The sequence below is a fragment of the Rhineura floridana genome, chromosome 9 (assembly GCF_030035675.1).
Source record: "Rhineura floridana isolate rRhiFlo1 chromosome 9, rRhiFlo1.hap2, whole genome shotgun sequence".
NCBI lineage: Eukaryota > Metazoa > Chordata > Lepidosauria > Squamata > Rhineuridae > Rhineura > Rhineura floridana.
In genome coordinates this window covers 45,004,943-45,028,346 of record NC_084488.1, presented here as the reverse complement: position 1 = coordinate 45,028,346, position 23,404 = coordinate 45,004,943, and positions in this window count along the sequence as shown.

Sequence of the window (23,404 nt, the reverse complement as noted above, 5' to 3'; positions counted from 1 at the left end):
ATTTGTAGGCCGCCTATCTGGCCACACAAGCGGCCACTCTAGGCGGCGTACAAGACAAAGTAAAATACAACATACAAACTACATAAAACCCAAGAACTACAATATAAAACGAAACTGAACCCACCCATAGCTAAAACCAATGGCACCCAAAAGAAAACAAAAACAATAAAACAAAACAAAAGACAAAAACCCAGGCCACCTCAGCCAGCCGGCTTATGTATCCCTCCAAAGAGGGACAGGTGATGGAAATTAGTCACAGCTGGCTGGGTACCTGGGACCTGGTCCTGCAGGAGGCACGTCTGCCAGGCAGCAGTCCCACTGGGAAGGGTGGTGGAGGTGGTGTTCCAACAGCAGGCTCTCCTTCCCTGGGTGGCAATGTTCTCCTTCTTCCTGCAGGCACTGGGTCTCCCAGGCCACCTCAGCCAGCCGGCTTATGTATCCCTCCAAAGAGGGACAGGTGATGCAAATTAGTCACAGCTGGCTGGGTACCTGGGACCTGGTCCTGCAGGAGGCACGTCTGCCAGGCAGCAGTCCCACTGGGAAGGGTGGTGGAGGTGGTGTTCCAACAGCAGCAGCAACAGCAGGCTCTCCTTCCCTGGGTGGCAATGTTCTCCTTCTTCCTGCAGGCACTGGGTCTCCCAGGCCACCTCAGCCAGCCGGCTTATGTATCCCTCCAAAGAGGGACAGGTGATGGAAATTAGTCACAGCTGGCTGGGTACCTGGGACCTGGTCCTGCAGGAGGCACGTCTGCCAGGCAGCAGTCCCACTGGGAAGGGTGGTGGAGGTGGTGTTCCAACAGCAGCAGCAACAGCAGGCTCTCCTTCCCTGGGTGGCAATGTTCTCCTTCTTCCTGCAGGCACTGGGTCTCCCAGGCCACCTCAGCCAGCCGGCTTATGTATCCCTCCAAAGAGGGACAGGTGATGGAAATTAGTCACAGCTGGCTGGGTACCTGGGACCTGGTCCTGCAGGAGGCACATCTGCCAGGCAGCAGTCCCACTGGGAAGGGTGGTGGAGGTGGTGTTCCAACAGCAGCAGCAACAGCAGGCTCTCCTTCCCTGGGTGGCGATGTTCTCCTTCTTCCTGCAGGCACTGGGTCTCCCAGGCCACCTCAGCCAGCCGGCTTATGTATCCCTCCAAAGAGGGACAGGTGATGGAAATTAGTCACAGCTGGCTGGGTACCTGGGACCTGGTCCTGCAGGAGGCACGTCTGCCAGGCAGCAGTCCCACTGGGAAGGGTGGTGGAGGTGGTGTTCCAACAGCAGCAGCAACAGCAGGCTCTCCTTCCCTGGGTGGCGATGTTCTCCTTCTTCCTGCAGGCACTGGGTTAAAATGATTTCCAATTTTTTTTTTAAAAAAACCCTCCTTGAAAGAAGGAAGCTGTAGCATGTCAGCAAAACAATTCTCCCTGACATGCTTCTTTTCCATGTGTAGGTGGTGGTGTGCTTTTTTTTACATGGGGGAGTATCCAAACATGTAGGCTTTCACTTACAGTTAGAAGCTGCACAATCAAGGATTGACTATGCCATCTGAACTTTCATCGGCTCTTCTTGATTGCTATATTTAGAATTGTGAGCCTTCATTTTCAGATAACAGTAGCAACAGTAATTTTCACCTTCCAAACTGATATTTTTTAATGTTCTGTTTTCTCTCCCTGTGCTGACCAAACTTTTATCCCAGTTAGTTTCATGAAAACCTCGTTCTACAAAGCAGTACTTACTCGTTACTTTCCAACTTTTTTAAAGGAAACAATATAGTGCTTGCATTATGGAGAAAAGGTAGAAAGCCCTTTATGAAGTCCAAAATCCCTACCTCCTCCGCCACCAATTTTAGCTGAACCATGCCCCCACAGTTTTCTAAAATAGTAGCTTAGTGGGGTGTCACAAAAGGTAAGGCCACTGGAACCACCAATAGAAAATGGTCTTGTTGTTGTCTATATGGGTTGTCCCTGTATGTAGCCTATTTGCAATAGGCATACCTATTCAGAAGTACATTCCATTGAATTCAGTGGGGCTTACACTCAGGTAAGAAGTTCTAGGACAGAACCCTTATCACAGATAAAATTTAGGATGGAACACAAGACAATGCTCTTGTGCTCAGGTCCTGCACATTGGTTTCCTATAGGCATCTGGCTGACGGCTCTGAGAACAGGCTGCTGGACTAGGTGGACCATTGGCCTGATCCTGCAGACTTTTCTTATGTTATTATATTCTTATAGTTTTGCTTTGTTCTCTGTATCCACTACCACACTGCATCTGAATTCCTGGATTCCAACTTCTTAGAATAGCTTCTGTGGTTAGGAGTGGTTAATCTCAGTTTAGGCTGATTTGCCAGCTATGGCTGTCCCGGGACTGGAATAGTCTGGCCTCAGTTGTCTTTGCTCTGGTGACTTCCCACCTAGACTACTGTAATGTTCTATATGGGGCTGCCCTTGAAGATGCTTCAGAGGCTGTGCAGAATGTGGTTGCTAGGCTGGTAAGTGGGGCAGTCTGGAGGAACCATGCGTTGAAAGCACATGTAAGGATGTATGCATAAAATGGGGTTTTTATTCTTTGGTTCATATTAATAGATCATGGCATGAGAACCTGAAAAGCATCAGACTTCTGGGATAAGCCCTCACATTGAGCCCAAGTTACTGGATAGTCAGAACTGGCTTGCTGATCTCAGAAAGGCAGGTACTAACTGAGCTAACAAGTAATAAGGAAGGTTCCAAATCCCAGGTTTGCTCAGGAATAACACTTTCAACTAAACAATAGTCCATGTCTGAGGTAGAGCTTAGGTCAACAAAACTCACACAAGATAAGAAGTTGCTTTAATTTATATTTATACATGTACTCCAGAGACTGCAGGTATAGTTTTAACTTTATACAGATAGTCAAATAAGACAAAGGAATTATTTTCATGTACCAAATCACTTACTTGTATTCCACCTCCCAATTTACATGCAATTCAATGCAAGCTCAAAACAAGGCTAAGTTTTTTGAGGCGTCTTGGCACCTCTCAGGGCTCCAACGACTTCCACATCCTACATAATGCTCCCTAACATCATCTCAATATGCAGCTTGGAACACCGGCCAAGGAAAGGGATAAGAATGACATGCTTGGCCATGTGGTAATATGCAGGAGAGAGAGAGAGAGAGAGAGAGAGAGAGAGACTGGCTCTCACCAAGCATATCATTCTTTTCCCTGATCTTGTGCCCTGATTTCATTCAGGAACCATATATCTACTTCTTTCTTTCTTTCTTTCTTTCTTTCTTTCTTTCTTTCTTTCTTTCTTTCTTTCTTTCTTTCTTTCTTTCTTTCTTTCTTTCTTTCTTTCTTTCTTTCTTTCTTTCTCCAATGTAAATTTATGCAATCTTGGAAGTGAACAGGGCAGGGTTCCTCTTAAGCTCTTTAGACCTAAGGAATAAATGGTTGTGTTATGTTAGAAGCTGTTCACGTTTTTTGTTGTAATTAAAATGCTATGTTTTTCTTTTTTCCTCTTTCAATAAACCAACCTTTATTTTACCTTTTGTGTGTTCTTAGGGTTGTGTTTGGATGACAGGGAATTTAGGGGTCCAATGGACCAGAGATCCTGAAGAACTTGAGGACACAGTCTTGTAGCAAAAAGGTAGGCCTTTGGGAATGGGAATGCACAGTCCCAAGTTCAAAGCAGTTTTTTGGGTTTTCTTTAATTAATGCATTTATTTTCTTATTTGTGGCCGTGAAAATATTTTTATATTTTTCTAAGGAAGTTTTTTTCTCTCTTCCCAACCTTTTCCCCCCTGTTTTGTGTTTACCACAGAAGATTTTTAAATACATTTTGGCCAGTTTCTAAAGGGTCACTTGCATGAAGCCATTTTCAAAGGTTTGATTTCTCTCCTCCAGTGACCTTAGTTATGGGTGCACTCCCATGCCACAGACACAGTTTAATGAGAACCCCTACCGACTATGCCAGGAAATTACACCTCAATTTCCTTCTGTTTTTCCTGAACCAACTGTCAAACAAACTGTGGCTTCTACACTCAGTCCTTCTCAGAAATGATTCAAGATGTGAGTGTGTTTTTCACTTCCTGTCACCCACCCTAGACAGCTCACTTTAGGTTTTATTACATGTGCACATGCTTCTCTTTTGCTTCCTTTCAAAACCTGTACATGCTTCTTCTTTTTCTATTGTAAACTAAATGAGTAGGGATCTGTTGCGCAAACTGAATGCTTCTAATGTGAATTTTCCTCAGGATTTGACCCTAAATTTGCTCATGCTAAGGTAACAAACCAGGAAGCTGAGAACGCAGACCCATCTCTAAGGTATTTCAGTACCCCTTGGCCAGAGAGGCTAAGGAGGGCATTGCCCTTGTAACCACCTCCCTTTCAGAGCAAGAAGTACTTACGTAAAACCAGTCTGTTTGTAACACCCTAAGTTTAATAGTCAAGGATGTTAGGAAATTTGAAACATCTCCTGTGTGAACTTGGACAAGTTGAAATTTTGTCAACCAGATGATGAATGTTTTGGGTCATAATATCTCTAATAATAGCAGAAAATTTAGAACTGAGTGGATTAATGCAGTCTCATCTCTTCCCAGGCTAACTACCAGAAGCACCCTGCAGGGAGCTGCAGAATATCACATAGTTTTCTTTTCCGTTGTAACCATTGTACTCTGCACCACTTTTAACACTGTGTTACTCCCTCTCCTTTGAGATGATGAACCTCATATTTTGGATCCCTATGTCTATGTTCTCCTGGGTTAATTGACAGCTACGTCCAAACCAGACCTTTCTGATCTTCTTTCTCCTAACCTGAAGAAATATTTAATTCTTTACACTAAGGGCTTTTGTAAGGGTGATGAATCTGAGAATTTAATTGTGACTATGCTGTGGTTTCTGCTCATAATATTCTTGAAGCTCATTTTCTTCCAGGTATCAAGAGTGCCCAAGCAATTTGAACTCACCCGTGCCTGTATTCTACCCTCTGGTCCAACTGTGTTCCTTTATACTGATTCTAAATATGTTTTGGTGTCTATCTTTTGTAGGTCAAACCGGAAAACAGGGGATTCCCTACTTCTTCTGAGTCTCCCATGTCACATGAACATTTGATTAATTGATTTGATTTGATTCTCCTTCCATCTGTCATTTTTGTGATTTATTGTAAGGCACATACTAATCTAACAGGTTCTATTTCCCTAGGTACTCAGAAAGCTGACAAACTACCTGACTCATGGATCACCATCTCTTTTCTCATTTCTAAGTTGTCTCTCTATGCCTATAGAAGTTAGCAGCAAAGTTGCAAAAGGGAACCCAGATTCCTGATTTTATCTTTGCTCAGTGACCCATGGAATGGGTAATGAGCAAAAAGGGGGGATAGCATAGCTCAAATCCTGAAACACTGGTATGTGCCAGGTATTCCTCTGGAGACAGCACATGTTACATCCTCCTGTGCTACAGAAACAGAAACAGTGCTGTCCTCAACAGAAAGAGACCACCGTCCAGAATGCTCACAAGTGGATTTATGGGTCTGTTCAAAACTGTAATCTGTAAATATCTTTCAAATCTGCAATGATTTTATTCATTACTGGTTCATAGCTTGGTATCCCACATAAGATAGATTCACTACACAGAAAAATAATGTAGATATTATGCACAGCATTGCAGTTTAAATCTGGTGCTCATGCTTATTAGAAACATGCATATTAGAAAACATGGATTAACTCCTCATTCAATAGTGCTTGGTAGATCTGTATTAGTAGGAGTTGAGTCACCCAAGAAAGCCAGGACTTGTGTGAAACTTCTGACCACTATAATGAATAAATGATGGTATACATTAGTCCAAACCTACTGTCAGGCTTTTCTCTCAGGTGCAGTTCTACAGATGTACCCTGCCATTCTATCCAGCGCAGGTGGCAAGGTCCTTTTCAAGTTGTGCTGACCATCAATACAACTATAGGAGTAAAGGAGAGTGCCTCGTGGATACATGCAAACCATGCTCTCAGAGTTGACCCAAGCAGCAGAGAGGTACTACCACCAACCTCTGAACCAGAGGAGACTGATTTGTGGGTGACAAAACAGCTGAGGAAAACTCAGAACAACTGAGGAAAGCCTTGACTCAGGCTCGATTGCCCAGGTAAGGGCTTCAGGAGAGATCCCTGATCAGCAAGAGGATGACTTCAGCCCTGAAGAGCAGGCATCAAGAGTGGCCGATATTTTTGCAGCTGCACAACTTGGATGAGAGTTGTGAAAATACTAACTCTCTTTTCTCTGCCCACTTTTCTCCCATATAACTTAAGGCCACGGAAAGAAAAATCAACTGAAGTGACAAAGGGGGGTAGTGGGTGAACTACCAAGCTGCTGGACTATTTGTAAGCTGCAGAAATTGTGTTATTCTTATGACTTTTTTTCTCTTCTCTAGTTCCTATCTTTTCTCCCATACAGATATCCAGTAGCTTCTGAGGATAAAGTGAAGAGTGCTTTGAGGAGGTGAGCCAAATAGTACCCAAGACTAATAGAACTGAATATATTAAATCCATTAAATACAAGTTGACCACTTTAAGCGAACAGTTTGGTTCTGCATGAGACAACGGATTACCTTGCATATCATCCTTTCATTACGTTTTGTTGAGACACAAGCCATCCATGCCCAGACTCAAGCCACCAGTACTGGAGGAGAAGGATGAGAACTGCCATTCTTCCATTCTGTCTGGCAGTTGTGTAACCTTTACTTGTTCGTCATCTAAGGGAGTTTGTACAGCAGGCTACAGATACTTCTGCAAAGTGGCTTGAGCTCCTTTTTAACTGCAATCTGGGAACAGCTGAAAGACACTCTGTATCAAGTCCGGAAATCAGTAATAAGGCAATGTTTTCAACTTCACCCTCACCAAAGGAAACGGGCCAAATGAGAGAGATGCCAAATGGCAGCAAGGCATTTGAGACAGCCTGCAGACTTAGCCATGATACCATGGAAAAGAAGGTCCCCTTGGTCTACCCAAAGCCCATTGACTTACCAGTTTCTGTGGTTCAGCCAGGGAGTGGAAGCCAGGAGAAGCTCGTGCAAGCTGAGCATGAGAAGGGAATTTTACAGGGACTTTTCCTATCCAGAGGGGATGTTCCTCACAGTTTTCATGAACCTGACCCAGAAGCTTATACCCCAGTGCCTCCTAAGCTCATTCCTCTGGATGAGAAGTGCTCTATAAATGAGGCTGAGTGAAATATAGATATAATTAAAATAAAATTGTGTGAAGCTAGTTTTCTAGCTAGCTTCAAAGGAGGGAGATGTGGAATTTTTATAATAAACTAATAAACTATATTTTTGGGAATGTTGATGGATATTGAATATTAAAGTTATAATAACTCAATGTGTGAATCAAAGTTGAAAATCTCTTTTTCTCTGTTATTTGTTATTTTGTTTCTTTATGTCACTTGCAAGGACTCTTCTTGGAATGTTCAGTATGCCAGGACAGAAAAATCCTGGAGATTAGATTTTGATGTATAGGACCTTGCTTAAGCAGACAAAGTGTCTCCATCAGGTCTGAAAGACCCAGCTTTGGAATGTATTACATCAAAGAAATAATGGGCTGGTATTAGAGTTTCTGACTATTATCTGGTAGGCTAGTTTTAATGTAAGCAACATCATAACTATGTATTGATGATGTATAACTTTGGATTGGAAGATGCTAATTGCTTTATCCTGGAGGGTATAAATTTGTAAACATCAGTGCCATGGGTCAGAGCTCCATCGAACATCATGGGAAACTGACCACCTGTAAGTTTCCTTACTAAATGAAGGCCTACCTTTGTGCTACAAGACTGTGTCTTCAAGTTCTTCAGGACCTCCATTCCATTGGACCCCCAAATTCCCCATCATGGCAAAGTGCAGGTTTTAATTCCGGCAAAATATCCTGCTATGCTCTCAGGGTCCAGGTGACAGGTGAGGCCTTGTTGGTGGTGCTGCCACCGTGGGCTGCCGGGTTGCTATTGACTTGTGAAAGGGCCTTTTCAGGGATGGCCCCCCACTTGTGGAATTTCCTCCTCAGTGAGGTGTGTCTGTTTCTGTCACTATCGGCTTTTAGGAGGAATTTGAAAGCATACCTGTTTACTCTTGGTATTTAATGGCTGTTTCTGCTCACCCAGAGATCACTGGATGAAACAATGTTTTTCTGTAACTTTTTTTTGAATGTTTTAACTGTTTTTCGAATGCTTTTCTTTTTGTTGTTGTTAAATTGTTTTATTGATGTGTTTGCTGTCCTGTACTCCTTTGGGAGGAAAGGTGGGATATAAATTCAATAAATCATCATCATCTCAGCCCCCCTCATCTCTTTTCCCTAGGATTCACCTGTTGGATGTCACAGTTGTATACCAGCAGTAGCAGTATGAGTCATCCAAACCCTTAAGTGGTCGTTCACATGGCAACTTACTGTGAGATTGGTGCTACTTGTATCCGTGTTTAATCTGCGTGGTTCACATGATGTTGCAGGCAATCAGCAGCTAGAATGCAGTTTTCCCCTTTAAATCCATATCAACCCAATCCAATTATAATCTGAAAAGGGAAGGAAAAAACATCTCCACTTCATTTTAAATTAGAGTTCATTTTTTAATTATATCTGTCTATATTTATTTACTTATGTATTATATGTTTTTAACTTTGGTAGGTTTTAATTGTATCTGTTTTTTATCTGGAAGCCGCTGTGAGTTCCAATTTGGAAAAACGGCGGGGTATAAATAAAGTTAATAAATAAATAAATATCTCTAGTGCTTGTAGACACAGTGCTCTGATGCTTTTAGGTAGGTATGTCAATCATTCCCCTCTCCACGCCCCCTCCCCACTCCTCCTGCTGCTGGCTCCTGTTCTACAAGCCTGCTGCAAATGGTGCTTTATTTTTCTCCCCCCCCAACTTGTGCAAACAAATAACACTGTTTAAACAAATATTTGTATTTCAGGTGGATTGTAGCAGTGAAACTACAAATAATCACACTTCAGGGTTTTTTCTTTTTTTATGAAACTTACTCCGGAACAAACTGAGCATGACTTACTCTGGAACAAACTGAGCATGCTCAATTGCCAAGGTAACCAGAGGAAGTGGAATTTTGACCTTAAGAGGGCGTGATCATTAAGAAGCTGCGTGATTGATCCTTTCCCTTCAGTGTGAATGGAAAACAGCAGATTGAAAGGGAGGAAGTGTGAACCTTGCAAATCTATCATGATGGCAAAAGCTTTGTCTTTAATACGAAGTGTAGCTCCTGTGTGAATGAGCCCTAAGATGCTATACTAGACAGCCCCACTGCCTCTCCATATTTTGGTCAATCCTTCCTGCCCACACACTCCTTCTGCCTCCACATCCATTTTCAAGTTCTGGAATTTTAATTTAATGAAACTAGAAAATATTTTTTTTCCTGCAGCACACCCCCTCCCCCCCCCAAAGCCTCAAAGAATAAGACATTTTCATCGTAAAATGTACCTGGCTATAGTTCAACTTTTCAGTTAAAAAATAATCAAAGCATAATGTAAATTCCACTACCATCCACATTTAGAACATTCATTCACCCTTCTCTGATTTACCTTTCTGCAGAAATATATATGTTGTTCCAGCAGACTTTCACATGTTTTTACAGCTTCTCAGTGAGAAAAATTGATGACAGTAGGTAAAGAAAATTCACATCAGAGCACAGTGGTGTTCCTCTGCCTCTTATAACCTCCAATGGATCCATTTCAAGAAACTGTACAATTATCTATGTTTGCACAAAAAGAAAAAATGCATTGATCTTGTTTAAGCAACTTTTCGTGTAATATTGTTATCAGCTTTTTCCTCATTCCCCGCCCCCCAGCTCCACAATGGATTAATTTTTTCAGGCACTGTATGTTAAAAATGTACATACATTTTGGATCTTGCTTTCTAAATGAAATAAGTTATCATATACTTCACTACAGTTGGGGGCACCTGAATAATCAAACTGCAGAGTCGACTTTAGAATAACTGAGCTCTCTGTGGAATGCATGACACCACTCCTGCATAGAATTTATCTTGTCACAGCCCCCTCCTTAACTTCCTTCTTTCTCTAACGGATAACAATAAAAAAACCTAGAAGAATCATTATGTCCTTCATGGGAGGACATAGGCAGGTCCAGCTTCTCAAAGAGACATATCAAAGGTTCATACTGACTTTTTACCAACTCTGCATTCTACAGTATCCTGGCCATATGCACAATGGAAAAACTACTGAGTTCAAAGAAAATTGCAGTAAAAATATTCTGACAGCCTGGACAAGAATGCATTTTTAAGAACGTAAGAAGAGCCCTGCTGGATCAGTCCAAAGGCCCATCCAATCTAGCATTCTGTTCTCACAGTGACCAACCAGATATTAATGGGAAGCTGCAAGATTTTCATTCTGCCTCATTTCTCCCCTGGTTGCTGTCCCCTCCCCCATCTCTTGATTGTGAGGAATTATTTTTTGTTCAGTTCTCCAATGAAATTAAACATTTGATTTAAGTTCAGACTTGTTAAATCACAGATTTAGTGGGATAGGCCTAAATGTGTTCCTGCCCCCCCCCACATACAGATACATTCACTTACCAACCATATCACATTTCTTTTTTATTAACATCTGTGAAATAGGAAAAGCAGTTCCCAAAATATCATCACTGCAATTTGGATGCATGGAGGCTATAATCCATAATGATTATTCCCCACACTTTATCAAATATTCCATATGGAGGGTGTATAACTACATTTCCAGAAACCTGCTAATGGAAATTTTGTTACCATTAGTAACAAAAGGCTTATGGTAGTATTGCGCACAACCCCAATCTCCAAGCGGTTTGAAACTTCCAGGGGTTCCTGCGCTTACCCAGGGTTTGGGTTCCTTGGAAAGAAGGTCAGTGGAGACTATGGTGTCTTATAGGACATATGGTTTTTATTTACACATATTCCAACTCAAGCTTAAGGTGGAGGGGACAGCATTAACAGTCCATCAGATCTTGCTCCCCATTTCCCATAACTTTGGGGATACAGAAAGCAAGCAAGCCTCTCTGTCTGGGTCCAGTTCCCAGCCTTTCCTTTGACTAGACTAAAAACACAAGCCTCTCCTTGGTTCCAGGATGGGGGATAGCTCCCTTCATATATGCAGATTGACCATTTAATAAGTCCATTTATCTCAAAGGCTAGTTTAACAGAAGAAACTAATCTGACCAATAGAGCATCTATCTCATCCCTCAATCCCATAACAATATTTTACTTGTATATTTGGAATACCATCCACATCTATGATGTGGAAACACCATACCCTGTATCTGGTCACCTTTGAGGAGGCTCACCGCAACTGATTCTATGCCCAATTTTTCCCCATCCCATTAGAGAGCAATGGTTTCTGATAAAGTGCATTTTTGCTGGGGTGTGCTATCACTTTAACCATGAGAACCTAGGCGAGTTATATTTTTTTACATATCTCAAAGGATTCAGAATCTCTTTCACTGGCCAAGTGTGAAAAGGGTACATCTGAGTCAAATGTTCTGGGTTGATTTGAGCCTATAAAGTTACATGTTCTACAGGACATACATTGTCAATGCTGTAGCCAGTTGTGACTTGTTTTGTTACACTACCTTGCCAGCTGGAAGGATAGTTTCTCCACCAAAGTTTGATGCTTGTATCTGAAAATGTCACCATCTGACAAAGTCACAAGTTAGCGTGCTTGCAGGGCAGTTAATTGCATAATTCCAGTGTAATTAGGCACTGCAATATGACATTCTGTTCTATACTTAAAACTGTGCTACTTGACAATACAACACAGTAATTAGGACAAATGAATATCACAAGGTATCAAAGACAATGTATATTAGACTTCAGACAACACTGACAGCCAAGCAGAAATGAAGCCCCACTTACCTGCGCAGCATGGATAAGCAGGGCATAGTTGCGAGGAGGGAGCGATGCTGCCATGGCCATCTTCGTTAAGGGCAACGTCGTGTGTCGCAGCATTATGTGTGCATGACGTGCGGCAGGGAGGGGAGGGGCCATGGGCCTATTTAAGGCCAGGCCGCCCCTCCTACCTCCTCTTTCAACGAGCGACAAGAGGACGATGAGGGACATAGCAGAGAAAGCTGCAGGACAGTCGGCGTTGGTTGGGCCTATTAGGTCTAATTGGTTACCCCCAGAGGGGGTTTTGGGAGCCCCAACAGCTGTGGGTGGTAGCGTTGCGGCATGGCTGCGACTGGGGCAGGCCTCGTAAAGGGACCTGACCAGTGGGCCTTGTAGTGGGGCCTAGTAGCGGCATGTCCGATACCCCCCCACCTAGCAGTTGTGGAGGGGTTGATTGAGGCTTTTTATTGAGCAGCGCGACGTTAGTGCTGCTGCTGGTTAAAAGAAAGACACAGGAAGTTTAAAAATAAATGAGACTATACTGGATATACAAACAAAATTAAATATAGTCATGCTAATACACTGGTTAAAGACAGACTCATGCACATAAAGGGAAATTAAAAATAAATCAGAATAAAAGGGATGAACAAAAGAAATTGTATCTAATCCTTCTAGTTTAAGTTCCCTCTGAGCACTCTCCCACCAACAGGTTCAGCTTAGCCCCCCCTGATGATATACACAGGTTGGTTTTTTTATTATATTATTACAGTGGATGCATGATGTGATGGCAGAGCCCTTTTGTGAGGCTTATGACTTCTTGCTAGGCCCAGACATAGGGGGAGGATTGCCCACCCCCGCAGGTTATCCAGCTTAGCCCCCCCTGATGATATACACAGGTTGGTTCTTTATTATATTATTATAGGGTGGATGCATGATGTGATGGCAGAGCCCTTTTGTGAGGCTTATGACTTCTTGCTAGGCCCAGGCATTGGTACAACTTCTTGCTAGGCCCGGGCATGTATGAGGTTTGAAGTACTTAATTATATGATTATTATACTACATACTAGTATATTGGTGGGGCCTAGTGAGCCTTTTTAGCCTTTGGGCCTTTCATAGTTATATGATAATAAGGGCGGAGATAACAGTTTGCTAGAAAATTTCTAAATCGCTGTATCTTAAGTGAGCGATCCTTTTGCATTCCAAGTGTTAATTTCAGGCTATTTGTTCACTCTGAGACAGAAGAGGCATTTACCTGAATTTAGTTAGGAATGGAAAGTTTAGCAGATGGTAATCATATTGATTGGGGAATAGGAATAAAGAGGAAAGCCCGATTTGCCTAATAGAAATCCCTCATATTACAGGATCTTAGACTCTTATTGACATAGGGCTGCCTTTTAAGGTCCAGGCAGACTCTTCCCCCCATTACTGAGGATTGTGGCACCAACAGCGAAACATCATTACCTGAAATTACATTTTAGTTAGGACTTCTGATATCATTACCTGGAATTACATATAGCGTGCAACTGTTGCATTGGCTCATCTATTTTGATATGTGTTGGAAAACCTGCTATAGTGCAGCCACATATTGGTGACAGCAACACATCCTCAGCATCTGCTGCTCTTGGATTTATGATATCATTTACTAGAAAGAGATATAGGATGTTAATTTTGCATTTTGGACATCTATTATGATAGGTGTTTGGAAGCCTGCAAGGGGGAGGCCGCTGCAGTGGGCCAAATATGGGTGGCAGCGCCATATCTCCAGTATCTGTGCTTTGGGGAACTGGGTTAGCTGCACTAAAATGGTGGCTGGGAAAGTGTGCTTACTCATAAATTATTTCCTTTCTTTATGTGAAACAGGGAAATATGAGGCCAGTGGCCCTCACAGCAGTGAGGAGAAGCACCCAGCAGTAGCTGCTCAAGGAAAGCGTTCCTCCCTGTTACTGGGACCTTGCTTGTAGACTGCCCAGTTCCTGGGGAGGTTTGTTTTGTTATGGGGTTTTCTTTCAGTTTCTGGATCCCATATTGTAGTCTCAGGGCTTGCCTTAAGGGCCTGCGCTCTTAAATTTGTCTTGGGCATAGACGCAATGGCAATCAGTAATGGCTTCCTACCAGTTAGTTAATGCACTGCCTATGGGAAAGTATGACATTTAATCTGTTTTTTAATCTACTGTGGGGATACAAGGGGATTTATAGTTGCTGGGTTTTTGCCTTTTCAGTCAATTCTATGAGGTAGAGCATTACATATAGGCTGCTCTATTCTCGCACGGAGCACTTCAGCTCCTTCCTTGAAGGGGCTGTCGGGACGAGAGGGTAAAAAATTTGGATGCATGTTATCACCTGATGTCACAGATTATGGAATGGCTATGTAACTGGTTCATCTTAATGGCTGTGTCAATGGACCATCCTGCCCGGTGTTAACCTTCCTGGGCATACCACCTAATTCACCACCAATCATACTCATGTGGTCAGTCAGTAAGGGCTTCATGCCAGTTAGGCCAAGAAAGTGTTTCTTGTCTGCCCTCCAGGTATTAGAGGTCTTTTCTGGTGGTTTATGAGGTCGTAGCAGGGCTTTCAGAGCCTTACTATAGGTTCAGGTTTGTGGCTGTATAATAATTTAATGCTTGTTGTGATCAAATATTGATCAAGAAATTAGAGCCAAACTGCAGGTTACATTTTATATTCTGGCCCAAATCATTTGGTCTAGTTTTCCCACACTCCTGGAGAAGAACTAACTAACTTGCTGTAGAATTACGTGACATAGCTCAGGGCTAGAGCCTCTGAACTGCACGCTGAAGGTCCATAGCATCTCTAGGTAGGACTGGGATGTAGAACTGGAAGTCCGTGGATGCATCGGGGTTTTTGTGCTGGCTGGAGGCTTTGACTTATAGGCAGTGAGGCTTGGGAACTCTCCCATCCATTTTAGTGGGATAACATGGTCATGGGACAGGTCTGTGACTTCCTTCTATTTCGGAACGGTAGGGTTATGGCCCTTGTCTGTTCCTTTGTTCTCTAGTGCCCAGATTTTAATGTTTTCTTTTGGGGCATGGTAAGGTAGACTCAGGTGGAGCGGTTCAGCTGTGCTGTGCAACCGCACATTGGGAGATTGGGGAGCAGAGTCAAAGATGGCCATAAGCCGGTCTATCGCCCCAGCATGCTCCACAGCTATCAGAATGCAGGAGGGGTTTTTCCCAGGACTTCTGGGCCGGCAAGGGCTATGCTCCAGAGTGGCCTATTCAGTGAGTCATCTGCTGGGATTGCCTAGTGAATGGCTGGAGACTGGGCCTCTCAGTCCAAGCACTTCGAGGTAAAGGCTGATGATTTCCCCACTTATTCCAGGGACTTTAGAGTCTGCCATATGTTAGCTGGGTGGGCTAGAGAACACCCTGCCACTCTTGATCCCCGTTGCCCTTTCTCACGGGACATTTTATTGAGTATGGTGGGCCAGTAAAAAACAGTATGCTACTCAAGCTATGAAGCCAGACTATTCCAGGCAGCAGCCCTTATGCTGGTTTTTGGAGCTTTTAGGATAGGTGAGGTGGTGGCCGGATCCAAGGGAGATTTGTCTCGACGGGCCCTCCAGCAATCAGATGTCTCCATGGAAGGGAGTTGTACCTGTATAACATTGATGGACCGGCAATGTTGCTGGACAGGGATGGAGCAGCTGCGCACCCTATCCTGGGCTTACAGTTAGGCCTCAGTCAATGGGCTGCAGTGTGGTGGCTTGGCTGGTGAGGAATACTTTGGGATGGGCTCCTACCCACTTTATTCCAGCTTGGTTCAGTGCGGACATCTCTGCATGTGGTGGTCATTCCCTGAGTTGGGAATGACCTCAGTATTTGAGGCAAGGCCCTCAGGTGGCAGGCATGTGCAGACATCCAGTTCGGCACGCAACGATGGCCTCGGTTACCTAAGGGCATGGCCCTCGGTTTGGCAGGCATGTGCGGACATGCAGTTCATGAGGCAACGGAAGGGCATGGCCCTCAGTTTGGCAGGCATGTGCGGACATGCAGTTCAGGAGGCAACGGAAGGGAATGGCCCTCAGTTTGGCAGGCATGTGTGGACATGCAGTTCAGGAGGCAACGATGGCCTTGGTTACTTAAGGGCATGGCCCTCAGTTTGGCAGGCATGTGCGGACATGCAGTTCAGGAGGCAACGATGGCCTCGGTTACTTAAGGGCATGGCCCTCAGTTTGGCAGGCATGTGCAGACATGAAGTTCAGGAGGCAATGGAAGGGCATGGCCCTCAGTTTGGCAGGCATGTGCGGACATGCAGTTCAGGAGGCAACGGAAGGGCATGGCCCTCAGTTTGGCAGGCATGTGTGGACATGCAGTTCAGGAGGCAACGATGGCCTCGGTTACTTAAGGGCATGGCCCTCAGTTGCAACGAAAGGGCATGGCCCTCAGTTTGGCAGGCATGCATGGCATGCAGTTTATAAGGCAATGTCGGCCTTGGGTACATCTGCTTTGGTCAGACATACTCCCGCGAAGGGTTTGGCATGGTGTCTGGAGCCCGATAGGGATGGACCAAGCGTGAAAGAAGGTCAACCGGCAAATTTGGTTGGCTATTCTGGGGCAGGGGGGGTTGGCTATTTCACACCCTGCATTCAGCATTGGATGGGTGAACTGTACAGGGCCAATGGCGTTCACCTGTCTGACGCAGGTAATGTCTTTTTGGCAGACCTGCAGAGGTGTCTGTGAGAGGTGCTTCTCGGCAGTGGGTAAAAGGGGACTAAATAGAGATTTGTCCCCTTTTTGTGGCGGGAAGGTGCGGAAAGGGAAATAGGTAAGGACAGCTCAGTGGCCCCCTTAGGCACCTTTGGAGTTGATTGGCGGTTCCAGAGGCCTGTCTGTCAGAGCTTTGCGGCTTGAGGGCAGGATATGGGCTGCTTTTGGGGCCAACTTAACTCATCCACCCGAGGGTTGTGCGGCCCTGGGGGGTTGTGACCTGAGAAGGGCCCCCTACTCACCTACTGGGTGTGGCTGGTGGAAGGGGTAAGCAGATGGGGCTTGCCCTTGTCCCAAGCAGGTCGCCCATGAGCTGTATGGCAAGATGCTTGCTTATAGATAGTTCCGCACCTAGGTTTCCCTCTGCAGGTCACTTTAAAAGGTGTTTTTGTATAGTTTAATAAAGTGGCCCTTGTTCAACCCAAGCTGATGTGTCCTTGTCTTATTTCGCCCCTTCACTCACAACTTTATAAAGGTCTCCAGACACCAAATCAGTCAGTCTCAATTCTATCTAAACATCCTCCATATAGTTTTAGCAGCAATAACATTTATATACAGATAAATTCAAGCTAGTAATGGTTGATAAAATCTAGAGGCATAAACCATAGATAATTAAATTTCAAACAATACTTTAACAAGACAATGGTCTCTATTAAAAAAGGCAGCATCTGCTAGTTCATTGTTACCTTAGGCTGCAAAAGCATGTGATATGTTCTGAGTGACTTTTACCTCTACAGTGGCTTTTCTTGCCCTCTCCCATTTCAGTAGCTGGATAATGACAAAACACATTTACAGTGCAGTCCTATATATGTCTACTCAGAAGTAAGTCATATTGAGGCCAATGGGCTTACTGTTAAGGATGGATATAGGATTGCAGGCCCAGTGAAGAAAATGGAAGCAAGAATATCCACATAAATATTTTTTTGGGTGGGAGTTCTATGAATTGTTACTACAGGTCACTGACAACTCACTCCACCACATTTAGATTTAAAATTCCAATGAGGGGGAGTGCCCGCTTGTCCACCTACCACAAACACTCTTGAATGGAAGCCTTTTCTTCCTATTTGTGAGGATAACATTGCTATGGGGGAAAGCCTTTTTTAAAAGTTTTAAACCTTATGAGATATTAGCTTTAATGTAAGAGAGTGTACACACTGTGTTCAGTGAAAAAGTACTTCAAGAGACTAATAATTTATCTTCAGTTATCTCAAGGCATCACTGCAGGTGTTATTTTGTCTCTGGTTGATCTATGTGATGAACATCAAGAAGTAATGGTATGTTAATCTAAAATAATTTAGGTCAAAATTTAGACAAATGTGAGCACTTTGAAATCCATTTGATTTCAAAGCAGTTCTTAATGGTTCACTAAGCAGATCTACTAACATCTGATTATCCATTTTTACTATCTCCATATATATATATACTGTATATAATATATAGTATATATACATAAACAACTGGAACCCATTTTATTGTTTATTCATTTAATATTAAATTTTCATCCCACCTTTCCTTCAAGTAACTCATACTGGCAGACATGGTCCACCTCCATCTTATTATCTCAATAACCCTTTGAAGTAGGTTGGGCTGGCAGAAAGTGAGCATCATGGCTGACTGGGCATTTGAACTAGAGTGTTAATTCAACATTCTAATCAAAACAACCCTCTAGCTGTTTTCAGTCACTGGAATCAAAGGGAAAGGACCATAGTTCAGCTGTAGAGGATCTGCCTAGCATGCAGAAGGTCCCAGGTTCAGTCCCTGGCATCTCCACGTAGGGCATGGAAAGATCCCAGCATAAAACCTTGGAGAGCCACTGCCAGTCAGTTTAGACAACATTGAGCTAAGTGGACCAATGTGTCTGACTCAGTATAAGGCAGCTTCCTAAATTCCTAATGCGAATCTATGATCTGGGAGACCAGAGTCCAAATCCCCACTCAGCCATGAATCTCACTGGGTGACCTTGGGCCAGACACTATCTCTAATCCTACCCTACCTCACTATGTTGTTGTGGAGATAAAATGAGAAGGGAGGAACATGTATGCCATTTTGAGGTCCCTGGAGAAAAGGTGAGATATAAAAGTAATAAATCCTCCTCCTTTTCAACATCATCGTCACCATCATTGTCATCATGGCTGAAGCACAAGCAGCAACTGGGTGGAGAATTGCAGGAAAGCAACCCAACCCTAAATGTACTTAGGGTTGCCAGATCAGAAGCATCCCAAACCCTAAGATTTCAGGAGTGGGCCGTAGTGATGTCATTAAGCATGATATATTACGGATCAACCACAATTGCGTGGAGCATACAATTCAAACAAACATTTCTGTGATTGGAAATTAAGATAGAAATCTTAGCTATATGATGATGTTCCCAGGTCTAGCTGAAGTGATGGAATCATTCCTTCTCACCTGCTTAGGAAGCCTGGGTAGGGAACATTTAATCTAGCCAACTTGGTTCTGGCAAAAAGGGTTTAAGTGCCCTCAGGCGAGGCCAGAAGGCCATTGTAGGAAGAAAGGAACCTAGTGTTGTGGAGATGTTAGATGGGAGCACTCAGGAGTAAAGATGGATGCCCCTGAAGGCAGCAATTCTAAACACAATTACTAAGGAACTAAGCCCCATAGAACTCAATAGGACTATTTTCTGAGTAGATGTGGTTAGGCCTGTACTTTGGTAAAGCTTGACTATGGATCCCCTGAAAAGATATCAATATCCAATCAGGGCTGGCAACCCTCTGCTTGGAATGCCCTGCCCCTACCTTTTAACATGGCTGCTCCAAACTTCGTTACAGACTTGATCCTTCACTTCAGAAAGAGGTTTGAGAAATGAGTCAGAAGAAGATTATCTATTCTTTCCTGCCTACCCTGTGGGCTGCTATAAATTCACTTTGACAGCCAACCCAATTCCAGTGTAATAATTGACAGAGAAAAAATGCACAGGGTTTGGTCTACTTCATAGGCAGTAGCTTGGAAACAACAGCAATTGCAGCATCCCATAACCAGTCAGGATTCCTAACCAAAATCCAAAACTAAAACAATCCTAGCAGCTAGTTAGCCAAGGTCACAGATATCCTCATGCAGAACAACCTGAACCAGGGGCTGCTGTTAGTGCAGAATGCTGTGACACGATTGCTGACATGAGTGAGACCCTATCAGCACATAATACCTCTGCTCTGAAATCTGCACTGGCTGTCGATTTGCTACCGGTCCAAGGTCAGAGTATGCTTTCCATGTTATAGGTGCCACATAGTACATGTTCTGCTCTTGTAAGAAACCAGTCCTTTAGTATGACAGCACCTATGCTTTGGAATTCCCTGCCTATTGACATTAGGCAGACACCTTCATTGTACTCCTTTGGCACCTGAAATTGTATCCTTCTCAACACATTTTTGTTTAGGCAAGCCCACCAGGCATGTAGAAACTATTCTGTTTTTAATCTGTTTTTAACTAATTGTTGGTTTTATTATTAAGAATATTTTTAAATACCTGTCTAACCTTTTTTGCCAATAATTTTATTATTTTAATTCCTTCTGCAAATGTTCTGGGATTTTTTTTAAAAAAATAAACAGGTATATAGATGTTGTAAATAAAATACTTAAATACATTTTGGAGTCACTGTGGCCCTTGGGTCTCTTTCCACTTTTAGGAACAAAGGAATCTACCTTATAGTGACTCAGACCAGTTGGTAACTATCTAGCTCATTACTGATGAGGAAATAGTCTTTTTCAGAGGTTGAATTTTGGATCTTTGCATGCAAAGCATGTGCCCTAGCACTGAGCTACAGCCCTTCCTCTGTTTTTAAAAAATCTTTCAAAATAGTTCTTTTTATTTGTTTGTTTATTTATTTATTTATTATACTTATATACAGCCCCATAGTCAAAGCTCTCTGGGCAGTTTACAGTAACTAAAACATTAAAACAAATTTAAAAACACATCTTTTCAAAACAATTTAAAACACAATTTAAAACAATTTAAAACACATGTTAAAATGCCTGGGAAAAGAGGAAAGTTTTGACCTGGCGCCGAAAAGATAACAGTGTCGCCGCCAGGTGCACCTCATGAGGAAAACCATTCCATAATTTGGGGGCCACCACTGAGAAGGCCCTTGTTGCCAGCCTCCCAGCTTCCCTTGGAGTAGGCACCCAGAGGAGGGCCTTTGATCTTGACCGTAGTGTATGGGTGGGTTCATATCGGGAGAGATGTTCCATCAGGTATTGTGGTCCCAAGCCATGTAAGGCTTTATAGGTTAAAACCAGCACCTTGAATCAAGCTCAGAAACCTACAGGCAGCCAATGCAAGCGGGCCAGAATCGGTTTTATATGTTCGGACCGTCTGGTCCCTGTTACCAATCTGGCCCCTGCATTTTGCACAAGCTGCAGTTTCCAAACTGTCTTCAAAGGCAGCCCCACATAGAGTGCACTGCAGTAATCTAATTTGGAGGTTACCAGAGCATGGACAACTAAAGCCAGGTTATCCCTGTCCAGATAGGGATGTAGTTGGGCCACCAGCCGAAGTTGGTAGAAGGCACTCCATGCCACCGAGGCTACCTGAGCCTCAAGTGACAGAGATGGTTCTAGGAGAACCCCCAAGCTACGAATCTGCTCCTTCAGGGGGAGTGCAACCCTATCCAGAACAGGTTGGACATCCACCATCTGGTCAGAAGAATCACCCACTAGCAGCATCTCAGTCTTGTCTGGATTGAGCCTCAGTTTATTAGCCCTCATCCAGTCCATTGTCGCAGCCAGGCACCAGTTCAGCACATTGCCAGCCTCACCTGAAGAAGATGAAAAGCAGAAATAGAGCTGCGTGTCATCAGCATAATGATGGCAACACACTACAAAGCTCCGGATGACTGCACCCAATGGTTTCTTGTAGATGTTGAACAGCATGGGGGACAGAACTGACCCCTGCAGAACCCCATACTGGAGAGCAATGTTCCCCAAGCACCACCTTCTGGAGGTGACCTGCCAAGTAGGAGCGGAACCACTTCAATGCAGTATCTTCCATTCCCAACTCAGCCAGTCTTTCCAGAAGGATACCATGGTTGATGGTATCAAAAGCTGCTGAGAGATAAAGGAGAATCAATAGAGTCACACTCCCCCTATCTCTCTCCTGACAAAGGTCATCATACAGGGCGACCAAGGCTGTTTCCATGCCAAAACCAGGCCTGAAACCCAACTGAAATAGATCCATTCAATTCACTAATGAATGCACAACATATCTAGGGCAGATCCACACCATTCATTTACAATATATTTAACACACATTTGAAGCACATGAATCACACCACAGAATCATGGGAACTATAGTTTGTTAAGGTTGCTGGGAGCTATAACTGTGAGGGGAAAACTAACTTCCCAGGAGTCATGTGTTTTACATACGAGTTGGAAGTGCTTTAAATGTATTGTGTGGAACTACTTCATAAACTTTGCCTGCATGTAAATCATTTTAAATATTTTTTTAAAAATGGAAATCTCTACAAATATTAATGGGTGACCATCTTTCAGCCTCATCTGCCCCTCAGGATGAAAACAAAAGAGGGGAATCATGACCACCCCCAGGAAGTAGAACACACTTAAAATATAGAGGAAATAATAATGTACAACCATAGTGTGAAATCAGATACTTATTGACATAGTATGACGAAATATTTATAATAAGCATGACTGTCAAAGATGTGTATTATTTATACAACCTGTAAATATATTTATAGTGCAATCCTACACATGTTTACTGAGAAGCAACATCAAGTGATAAGGAATGTCACCCATCCAACACAAAATTCCATATCATGTCACTTTAAGCTGTTTTGCAACTGTTTTATCCTTGTTTTTATGGCTATTGGATTTTAAAAGGATTTATTTCTTGTTGTAAGCTGCCTTGGTTTCCAGTTGTCAACCCTACCTCACAGGGATGTTGGAAAGACTCCATACACACACAGTGGAAGTATAACACATACTCCATATGATAGTTTATTGTGAAAACCAGTTGGTCATTGCAGAACTTTTTTTTTTTAAAAAAATCAGTATTAGTTTCCTGCATAATAGAAGTAGTGATACCTAAGTAAGCTCTGCCTAATTGCTTTAAAAATGGGATTGGAGGAGGAGAGAAAATTTACAACACAAACACAATCATTTCCTATGTTCACTCAGAAGTCTCATGAATTTACAGCAGAATCTTAACCATGTCTACTCAAAAGTAAGTCCTAGAGAATTCAGTAGGGTTTACTGCCAGAAAAGTGAGGTTTTCAAAACAGGCTATGAAATTTAAACTTGTTTGAATCCTCATAATTAGAAAAACATAACACATTGTAATGGCATTTAGTTCACACAAGAGAGAGACTTTTGCTATTGCTGAAAGCTATACACTTGCTCAGTTCATGAGATTTTCAGACAAGCAGGAAAAAAACAAGTTTTCTGGCCTTGGAATGGGTTCTAGCTATTGCCTGGAGGTCAACAAATCCCTTGTCAATCACAACCTTGCCTTCACTTATTGGCTACAAATCTGAAAGGGTGGGGTTAGAGCAGCCAGCTACAAGATCACTTAACAGAAGTTGCGGGTGAGGCGGCTGACATTTTGGTGTATATCATTTGAACCAGACCAGCTAGGAACTTTATAAATGAAAACTAACAGTCCGGAGATTGGAGTGACTCACCCGGAGAGGACCCCAAAAATCTGGAGTCTCCGGGCAAAAACTGGAGACCTGGCAACCCTAAATGTACTTAACTCAGAAGTAAGTTCTAATGAACTTGGGCCTTCATTCCACCTAACATGTTTAGGAGTGGGTTGAAAGTCTATTTTCTATCCATAAAACTAAATGTTTTTATTAATCTTGCAAACGGAAGTTGCCAAACCCTACCATTTGGG